Source organism: Phacochoerus africanus, chromosome 15 (genome assembly GCF_016906955.1).
Source record: "Phacochoerus africanus isolate WHEZ1 chromosome 15, ROS_Pafr_v1, whole genome shotgun sequence".
NCBI lineage: Eukaryota > Metazoa > Chordata > Mammalia > Artiodactyla > Suidae > Phacochoerus > Phacochoerus africanus.
The window spans coordinates 137,062,947-137,074,039 of NC_062558.1; positions in this window are offsets into that span (position 1 = coordinate 137,062,947).

Here is an 11,093-nt window from a genome sequence, read left to right on the forward strand (position 1 = left end):
GTTATCTCCCCACCATGAGGCACTGCCAAACTTTCTGGAAGGATGTGGCTGGGAGTTTGCGCACTGCTGCTGGCTGCACAGACAGGTCCTGCCCGCTGATTGTGGTCTAACAGGCAGAGCTGGGGCTGGAACCCCAGCACACTGCTGGCACAGGTGCACGCTGGTGAGCTCTGGCTGAGCCGGGAGATGAGACTGAAGGTGGACTTGGAGGATGACCTGTGGGCTGTGGGACGATCAGGCAACAAGAGAGGAAATATAATGAGAGAGTCCTTGGGAACCAGGAGCCTCAGGGTCCAGGAACTCCAGCTACAGGGGCGCTGAGCATGCGCGGCAACCCCGGCTCTTAGGAAACCCACCCGTGAGGGCTCTGGGCTGGCCTGCAGCCTTCCCTGCCCTCCCCCTTCTCCCTGCAGACCATCTGCAGGAAACAGGTGCACCCAACAAAGCCACACTTGACCCTGGTTCTGACACTATTTATTTATTTACTTATTTATTTTGGCTGCACCCTCTGCATGTGGAAGTTCCTGGGCCCAGGGATCAAGTCTGAACGGCAGCTGCGGCCTATGCCATAGCCACAACAACACTGGATCCTTAACCCACTGCACCACAAGGGAACTCCCTGACACCTTTTATACCTTACGACTCAATAATCTTCTTACGACTCAGTTGCTCCACCTCTAAAATGGGATAAGTAAAGGGGACATGGTGGGAGTTTGATTAAAATCCTTCTCTTACTTCAAAGCCCTGGTGAGGTGAAAACATGGCAGTGAGGTGCTAAAAAGGAGTTGACGCAGCTCAGGACCCCTTGGTAGACGGTTGAAGCAATCCTATCCAGTGTTGAAATCTGGGCACCAAGGTTCTTTTGCAGAGATCTTGTCTTCTTCTTCTTTTCTTTTGTTCTTTTTAGGGTCACACCCACAGTACATGGAAGTTCCCAGGCTAGGGGTCAAATCAGAGCTGCAGCTGCTGACCTAAACCACAGACACGGCAACGCCGGATCTGAGCCGTGCCTGTGGCCCCCACTGCAGCTCACAGCAATGCTGGATCCTTAACCCATTGAGCAAGGCCAAGGATCGAATCCACGTCCTCATGGGTACTAGTGGGGTTCGTTGCCACCGAGCAACAACGAGAATTCCTGAGATCCTGTCTTCTGATGGGCAAAACCACAGCAGGCACAAGGTTGCCTCGCAGGCACTACAGCCTCCAGTGTGTTGGGTGTGAAGGAAAAAGAGAAATTGCTTAGTGTGATCTAGGCCGGGGCAGAAAACTAACACTGGGAATTTAACCAGCCCCACGGTCCACCAAAAATAAAACTGCATTGAGGTAGTCACCAGAAGGAAGTCCTCAGGGACATTAAGTAGGATTTTGCTTATCCTTAACCGTTTTCAGCAAATGACGGTTATTCTTCACAGAGTGGACATGGTGAAAGTTCTGGAAAATTTGCCCCATTTCTATTCAGTTTTGTTTTGATTCCAAATGGAAAGCTCGATGACAGGGTTCTGTCTCAGCAAGGTCCTGGGTGGGATGAATTTCACATGGCTTCGGGGAAGGAGTTCTGTCTTTTCACCGAAGACAAAAACAAAGCCGCTATTTGGTGAAACCGCGTGTTTGTTTGTGTGCTGTTTCCCCGACAACAAGACGACCATCAGGTAAATGAAATCGGTCATCAAACAGGAAAATAAATACAAACGCTGAACCTTCATGCGTGTGTTCCAGAGTCTGGGAAAGAGAGAGGCAAATTAAATACATGTCTTCAAACACGGGGCAGGCCTCCTAACACGACTGGGGTGAAATAAGGTTTATCCTGGAACCGCGTGATGTCCCCAGTGTCATCAGGTGTCTCTGTCCACGGGGCCTTGTCCGGATCAAGAACCGGATGCAGGGGATCTGTTGGGTCCTCTTCAGTCACTTCAGGCTGCCTTTTAATTTTTTTTTAATTAATAGACTTTATTTCTTACAGGGAAATTGAGCAGCAAGTGGAGACTCTGCACGTGCTCCAGTCACCCCATGTCACCATCTTGCGTGGGTGTGGTGCATGTGTTACCACGGAGGCACCAATATTGACCCATTATCATTATTATTATTATTATTATTTGGCCGCACCTGCAGCATGGGAAAATCCCCAGGCCAGGGATCAAACCCACACCACAGCAGTGACAACACCAGACCCTTAACCTGCTGAGCCACCAGGGAACTCCCCATTATTTTTAACTAAAGTCCACAGTTTACAGTAGAGTGACTCTTTGCACCATATGGGTTTTGATGAATGCGTGTTAGGTGTCCAGCAGTTCCGTAACACACAGGATGGTTTCACTGTCCTAAAACCCCCTGGGGGAGCTGCCCTTTCTAGGATCCCGATGGAAGGCGCCGTATTTGTTCTGCTCATCTTCTGACGAATGCGCATGTCAGGTTCTTTGTTTTCTCAAGATCCTAATGGCTCTGCCTTCATCCCGGTCCCTCATGGGCTCTTGCATGTCCTACCATGGTAGAGGCTGCCCCCCAGTTCCTTCTCTGGCAGGACTCTACTTTTGCCCTCTGCCGGCGCCTCTGTGCCCTCCCACCCCCACCAGCCTCCTCTGGGTGTCTTGCTCTAGACGGCTCATCCTGCCAGCCTGCGAGATGTTGCTTGATTCCCCATTTGTGCCTCATCGGTGCTTCGGTCAGTGGCCATGGCAGAGCTTCCTGGGGCTCCTCTGTGGGTATAGGGCACATCTGGTTATGGAATGAACCTCTCACGTCGCTGTGTCCCCTGGGCTCACTGCCGATGCCGGGAGCCTGCCAGTCTATCCCGTCTCCTCTGAAGAATCCACACAGCTGATTTCGTACGTGTGGCCGCTGACAGCGCTTTAAGGCCACTTCAGAGATGCAAGGACATTAGTTCAGCTTCCCAAGCCGACCATGCCCTTCTGGGTGGTGGAAAGATGTGCACTATCTCCCGCTCTCTGGAGCAGAGGGGGCTTGATTGCTTTTTCAGGATGCGGGGAGGAAGAGGCTGCGCCGAACTGATCCCTGAAGGGCCCGTTTAGGCCATCTCTGGGCATGGTCCCCTCCCAGCCTGCCATTTCCCAGTGGCCCTGGCACGTGTAAGGATTTGCGCCTGTCATCGCTCAGCTCACCAGAGATGCGCAATGGCGGGCATGTGTCCTCTTTTTCCGGTCGGTCTGTGCCTCTTGAAAATTAACCTTCCCTGATTCTTCTTAGCCCCACAGACCTGGCAGCATCTCGGACTGGTGGGTGCGCAGTGTGGCTCGGGGTTCCTGCGCTGGCACCGTGAGCGCGGTTACCTGACATGAGCTTCTGGCATCTTTGCCGCCTCGCTGCTGGCCCCCGGGCTGCTGGGTCAGGGGGCAGAACAGACTTGGCCGAGGCCGGGACTTCAGTTCCAGCTGGGCCCAAGCATATTTATCGGGTGGCTAATCCGCCTGGCCAGGGCAGCAGCTCCCTCCAGCTATCCGCCCGTAGTGCCTGCGGGGCCGGAGCGGCGGAGGAGGGTCTTTGGCAGCTGGCCCGGCAACCAAGGGGCTGGAGCCCACGATGAAGACCCCGACCCACCCATGTCCGCACCCTCCACGTGGGTGGGAGGTCTGCTGCAACGACAAGAGAAAGGGAGTCAGAGATGGACGGTTTGCCTCTCATCCTGCCTGGGATGAAATTTCGTGCCAAAAGGCGGCCAGGAGGAGCTTGTCTGGGAGAAGTGGGAGATGAGAGGCTCCCCTCACAGGCTCTGCAGGAGGAGGAGCCTGAGGACAGATGTGGGCAGACCCGGAATGTTCTGAGATGTCTCTCTCTCCACCAGAAAACAGAGACATGTTTTAAAGATGGGGACCTGGCTTGGGTGTGTCAATACTCTTTTCCCAGTGACATTTTAAGTGAGAGCTGGAACCAGAATGTACTTTCTTCACATACCCTCCAGCATCTGGCCGAAGGCTGGACAAGCAAAGAAGAGCCCAAAGGGGGCCAGGCCACCTGCAGCCCTGGGTGTCTGCCTGCACTGTCAGGGTCAAAGGCCAGCAGATACCTCTGGGCAGGAGTGTGGCCTGATCTGCATGACATTCAAAAAATCCCACCCCGCTGGATAAATCCGAGGCAGCAAGACGGAGGGTCCGTGCCTGCACTGACTCCCTCGGTGGTTCCAGGGGAGGCACTCAGTGAGCTGGCGCCACAGTGGGGCGGGCTGAGGGCTCCTGTAAACCAGCAGGTGTCAGATGCCATAGAGACCTCCAGGTTGAAGTTTTTTTCTTTTTCAGGGCTGCACCTGTGCCATATGGAAATTCCTGGGCAAGGGGCAGAATCAGAGCCGCAGCTGCCGGCCTTCGCCACAGCCACAGTCATGGCAACTCTGGATCTGAGCCGCAACTGCGACCTACACCACCGCTTGTGGCAGTGATGGATCCTTAACCCCCTGAGCAAGGCCAGGAATTGAACCCGCATCCTCACGGACATGATGTTGGGTTCTTAACCCACGGAGCCACAAGGGGAACTCCAACCTCTGGGTTTAATGTGGGAGATGGCAAGTCTATTACCAAAAATAAGTTGCTCAGGATGAGGGGAGGGTGTGAGGGACTGAAGGCTCTCCACCTTGGAGTCTCTGTTAGGCACTGGGAAAAGGGTCCTGGGCTCAGAGAGGGGTTAGGAGAGGATACCTGGGTGCGAGAGGGAGGGGAAGGAGTTCCCGTTGAAACTGTGGGTGGGTGTGGTGGGCCTCTCAGGGACTGTAGACTAACAAGCAAAGGTGAAGGGTAAGGGCACTGTCCTAGAAGGGGGACGATGGCCAGAGAGTGGACGGAGCTGGGGAGGAGAGGCTGGGCCAGGGAGGTGGCCCCGGAGGGAGGAGCCTCCGAACCCTGGGCTCCAGTGGGTCAGGAATCCAGCTTGCGAGGGGCTGTGAGAGCCCAGTAGCCATGCTGGGAAACAAGGGTTGGTGGCCTGATGTCTGAGGGGGAGACAGGGATTCAGAGGGAGTGTTGCCTCCCATGAGGGTGTGAATTAAGCACTTAGGAATTATGCAAATCACTGCAGATTCAAAAAAAAAGTGGTGGCCTGGCCTCCCAAGGGCTTACAGTTGGGAGGGGAGCCAGACCTAGGGAGGGGACAAGAGGATGCAGGATGCAGTGAGGCCAGCACGGGAGGCAGGCAATACCCCCTGGGGCATCAGGAGAGGTTTCGTGGAGGAAGTATCTCTTGAGTTGAATTTTTTTAAAGCTTTCTGGCAAAACTGGAATTAACAAAACTGCCTACCAATAACAAAGACCTCTGCTGTGTGAGCAGGTGCAAGTTCCCCCTTCTCTGAAGACCGAGTTTCTTCATTTAAAATATGTGGGGCCTGGGCTACTAGTGTTTCTGTCTCCAAGTGACCATAGTCTAAATACCTTTGAAGTGTGGAAAACAGTAGGGTGGCTCCTCAAAAAACTAAATTAGGATGACCATATATTCAGTCTTTCCAATTCTGAGTATATACCCCCAAAGAATTATGAGCCAGGTCTTGAAGAGGTAACTGTGCAGCCAAGCCTGTGCCTGCATTACTCACAATAGCCAGAAGGTGGCAGCAACCCAAGTGTCCAAGTGCAGATGAATGGATAAACGCAAGGTGCTATAATAGTACCTTGGAATGTTCAGCCTTGTAAAGGAAGGGGAATCTGACACATGCCACTACATGAATACCTTGAGGGTATTAGGCTAAGTGAAATAAACCAGTCACACGCACACACAAAAACCAGATACTGTATGATTCCACTTAGGTGAGACTCCTAGAGAGACAAATTCAAATACAGAAAGTAGGTAATGCCATTTGCAGCAACATGGAAGCAAATAGAAATTCTCATACTAAGTGAAGGAAGTCAGAAGGACAAATACCATATGATATCACTTATATGCGAAATCTAAAATATGGCACAAACGAACCTATCTACAAAACAGAACCAGACTCACAGACATAGAGAACAGACTTGTGGTTGCCAAGGGGAGAGGGGAAGGAGTGAGATAGAGACGGAGTTCGGGGTTAGTAGATGCAAACTATTACATTTAGAATGAATAAGCAAGGAGGTCCTACTGTACAGCACAGAGAACTCTATCCAGTGTCTTGGGATAGGTCATGATGGAAGATAATATGAATAAAAGAATATATATGTATGTATGACTGGGTCACTATGCTGTATGGTAGAAATAGACACAACACTGTAAATCAACTATACTCTAATGAAAATAAAATAAAAAAATAAAAGAGTTCTGGAGATGGTTAATGGTAATGGTTGCACAACAATGTGAATTTCCTTGATACCAATGAACTGCAAACCTAAAAATGCTTAAAATGATGAATTTCATGTGGTGTATATTTTATTTTTATTTTCATTTATTTATTTATTTGCTTTTTAAAATTTATTTCATTTATTTATTTATTTTCTATTTCTACCATGCCGAAGGCATACAGACGTTCCCAGGCTAGGGGTCTAATTGGAGCTACAGCTGCTGGCCTACACCGCAGCCACAGAAATGCAGAATCCAAGCCATGTTTGCAACCTACAACACAGCTCACCACAATGCCAGATCCTTAACCCATTGAACAAGACCAGGGATCGAACCTGCAACCTCATGGTTAGTAGTCTGATTTGTTTCTGCTGTGCCGCAACAGGAACCTCCTCTTGTGGTGTATATTTAACCACAATTTTTAAAAAGTGCTATGAATACAGGTAGAAATTACTAAAGTATCCAAACTCTTTCATATGATTGGCATTTTAATTTTTTTTCTTTCTTTTTCTTTCTTTCTTTCTTTTTTTTTTTTTTTTTGTCTTTTTAGGGTTGTACCCACAGCATATGGAAGTTCCCAGGCTAGGGGTCTAATTGGAGTGGTAGCTGCAGGCCTACACCACAGCCACAGCAACACGGGATCTGAGCTGCATCTACGATCTACACCACAGCTCACAGCAACGCCAGATCCTTAACCCACTATGCGAGGCCAGGGATCAAACCCATGTCCTCCTGGGTATTGGTCAGTTTTGTTACTGCTGAGCCATGACGGGAACTCCATAATTGGGATTTTGATGTTTTACAAATCATGAAGCTATTGAAAAAGACAAACCACATTAGACTAGATAGTAGAAACTTGAGTTTTATCGAGTTTCATTACATAAAGCTATGAAATAAGCAGTGGGGTGAATCTAGGCTGGGCTTGGCTGAATAGCCATGTCAGTGGCAGGTGGGCTGGCCAGGGCTCCAGATGGGGTTCAGGTCTTCTTAATGGATTTCCCCTTGAGCCAGAACCTCTCTGGGGCATGAATTTCTCCTAGCAAATGACAGGAGCGCAAGTGACCAAGACCAACTATGCTTGCGTTTGAGGCCTCAGCTCACGTTGTAACCACTAGCATTCCATCTGCCAAAACAAGTCATGCGGCCAAGACAAAAGCAGCAGGTGAGGGAAGGACATTGTTCCAACCGTGGGCAGAGATTGCAAAGTAACATGGCGATGGCTGTGTTTGCCTACAATTCTCCCACGAGAGTGAAGGAGCGGGATCAGTAGTCCAGTCCCCTTCAGTCATATTCCCAAACTGGTTTTCCTTTTACTCCAGAAGTCCAATTCTAGCTCAGAGGGAAGGTCACCATTGCTTTTTTTTCCTTATGAAAGTATAGTTGATTTACAATGTTGTGCCAATTTCTGCTGTACCGCAAAATGACCCAGTCACACGTGTATACACATTACTTTTCTCATATTGTCTTCCTTCATGATCTATTCCAAGAGACTAGATATGGTTTCTCAATGTTGCCTATTTAATTGATTTCTTGCAAGATCCTTTCCGTAATCAGCCTTTCATTTTCATACAACTGTGTTTGTACTGCTATGTGGATAAATAGATCACGGCCTCTCAGGGAAGCCATTGCTTCTCTGTTTGTTCTATTTCTGCAGAGGAAAGTGGTTCACAGGATCTGAACTCTTCTGACGGTGTGTGTGCTTCACTAGCATCCTTCCTGCTTACTGGAGTCACACTTTTTAGCTTTTGCCAATAGCTGTTTCTTTGTTTCCACACTACATCAGTTTCATCACTGTGCAGTAACTTGACCCCCGTCTCTAGCTCTCACTGATTCCCTAATACCATCTTGGCCATTAGTTGGAAATAGATCCAGACATTAAGCATCCTTGATAATGCCTCTGGCATGTAATCATTTATTGTATCCATCACTTCCACCTTCATAATGCTACGTGTCAGGAAAGTTCCTCAATTAACACCAGGAAGGTTGAAATCAGACACATTGTCATCACAGCTGAGTAGTCCTATCAGACGGCTCCTGTTTCAATGTAACTGCACAGGAAGACAGGTAGATGGCAGATTTTTTTTTTTTATTACATAGTATGGCCCAATTTTCCTGGCCCACGGAAAATAAAAGAAATGGAAAATCCCAGGAGGAACACAAAATGCTAATAATACTCCTACTCAATGTATCACCAATGATAAACACCAGCAAAAACTCAGATGCCATTTTATGTTTCAGTATGTAGAGACTCACCTGTTAATTCTGGGCTTCAAAGTATCATTTTTTGGAAATGTTGTCTTGGCTTATTATAAAATGTGTGGGTTTCTAGTGAGAAGGCTCTCTTTTTTGCCAGAAAGCAAACATTGCTTTTGGAGGGGACACACCTGTGTGCCTGCTAGTTTAGCAGCAGGAGGATGTCGTGTGGATGCCAAAAAAGGGCACAGGCTCTGCAGATGTTGGGCAGTCAACCAGGTTCTGCAGGTCCAAGTGGCCAAAGCACTTGGAATCCCAGGTTCTGGAGGAGCATGCCTGAGCGTGTTGTGACATTACGGAGTTCTGGTTAAGGCAGTGCTGAAGCAGAGCTCATGCAGACACAGCGTGTTTGCGAGATGATTGCCTGAATGTTATGCTGTGAGCAAGACAGTTGGTGGTGATCAGCCCTGCAGCTGCTGATCTGGATCTCAGTCAACAGAAAAGATGTAAAAACATTGTTCCCACCAGAAGGACCTGGTAAATAATTGCTTTTCTCTGAGCCAGTCATCGCTTCTGCTTGCCCAAGGCAGAGCTCTGACGTGAGGGCGGATTGCCTGGTGGGTAGGATCATATTTAGTTTGTCTCCCAACTCCCTCTCCTGGCCCATCCTCCGTGCTGTTCTTGAGCAAATTCTGGCCTTGAAGGAACTCATTTAAAGGTGAGTAGCAACGAAAAAAGAATCGACATGGGTCTCGGAAGCAAAATATAATGCTACTGCAAAATAAAAAGAACACGCAGACTCAGATGTAGATCCAAAATACACGACTAAAGAAAAATTATGCCATGAGACAGCAGATAACTGTGAAAAAGTGCTTCCCTATGTTAGCAAACAAATAAGAGACAGTGTGGTTAACCTGAAATAAGTGCTCAGACATGAACTACAAAGACCCTAACACAGACGATAAGACAGCAGATCATGGTGTTGAGGGAAGGGAAGGAACCCAGGAAAGAAGTGGAAGAGAAAAATCAAATAAGTACCGAAACAAATGCCAAATAAGAATCAGTAAAAAGGAGACTGACACTGCTAAAACTGTAGTCACAGAGAAGAAGAAATTTGGGGAAATAAAATGGAAAAGAGCAGAGTGTGAAAAATGATAGAGAAAATACCATAGATGGAAGACAGACAATGGAGCGGTAGACTGCAGAAAAGTGGTGTCCTCTAAAAACGAAAAGATGGAAGTGGAACCGAAAGCATGTTCAAAGATATAACACAAGACAATTCCTGTGATGACAGAATGACTAACTGTGAACTTGGAAGAGCAACAAGAAGGAAAGTGTGGAAGAAAAACTGGAGAGGGATGGTCTGGAATTTAAAGACAAAGACTAAATTCTGTGCGTATGAGACAAAAAGGAATAAAAAATCACGTATTTGATAAAATAAGTACATACAGGAGATCTGAGTCCTTCTTCAAAGTATTATGTGACAACAAAAGCCAATGAAGTGAAAAAAATCCGGGTGAAAGGATTTCTGGTGATCACTGATTTTATTTAAATGTGATAATTATATATGTAGGACAGAATAAATATTGCAAACCTTGAATGTAGAGAATCTAAATGTAAATATCAGGAGTTAGTATCAAGGAGGTGAGAGAAGTATTAACAGAGATTCTTCATTTTTAATTGATGCTTTCAAAGATGATAAGTGAAGGCAATAACTGATCTAAAACTTTGAAAACATTAAGGGTACATATAACTACTAAAAGAATTAAGAAACAGGAATTCCTGTCATGGCTCAGTGGAAACGAATCGGGCTAGCATCCATGAGGACGCAGGTGTGATCCCTGGCCTTGCTCAGTGGGTTAAGATCCCATGTTGCCTTGAGCTGTGGTGTAGGTCAAAGATGCAGCTCGGACCCTGTGATGCTGTGGCTGTGGTGTAGGCCAACGGCTGCAGTTCCAATTCAACCTCTAGCCTGGGAACCTCCTTATGCTGCCTGTGTGGCCCTAAAAAGCAAAAAAAAAAAAAAGAAGACTTAAGAAACAGTATAACTAATTAAAATTCCCCCGAAGTGGAAATTATACAGAGTATATACTCTGATCAAAATGAAACAAAGCTGTCCATATAATGAAACACTTCTTATCACATGGATATTTAAAAACTCTCAAACACAAGTTGATTACAGATAAAATTGTCTAAAAATATATTAAGTTAAAAATTACTAATCAAAACTTTAGCCTGTATATAACAGATTAAATTTTTTCCCCAACTTTAAATACCTATGTTATGAAACACCCAAAGGCTGAAAATAAATGAATGGTTGTTTAAATAATGAGTGTCAAAGTAAATACTATTTAAGACAAATAAAACCAGATTGAAATATTAAAGATAAAAGTGGAACTTAATGTATAAGAAATAGAAAACCAGTAGAACTCATACATTAAGCCAAAGGGTGGTTCTCTGTCGTGGGGCGGGGGGGATAAAGCCTAGCAAATGGAATTAGGAGAAAAGGAGAGATGCGTAAATATCAAAAAATTGCTAGTGAGATTGAAGAATTAGAGCAAATACAAATGTAATTAAAATAATTGTTAAAGTAAGAATGTACTTCGTTAACACTGTGCATAAATACCCTTGATGGAAAGGATGCTTTATTGGAAAAT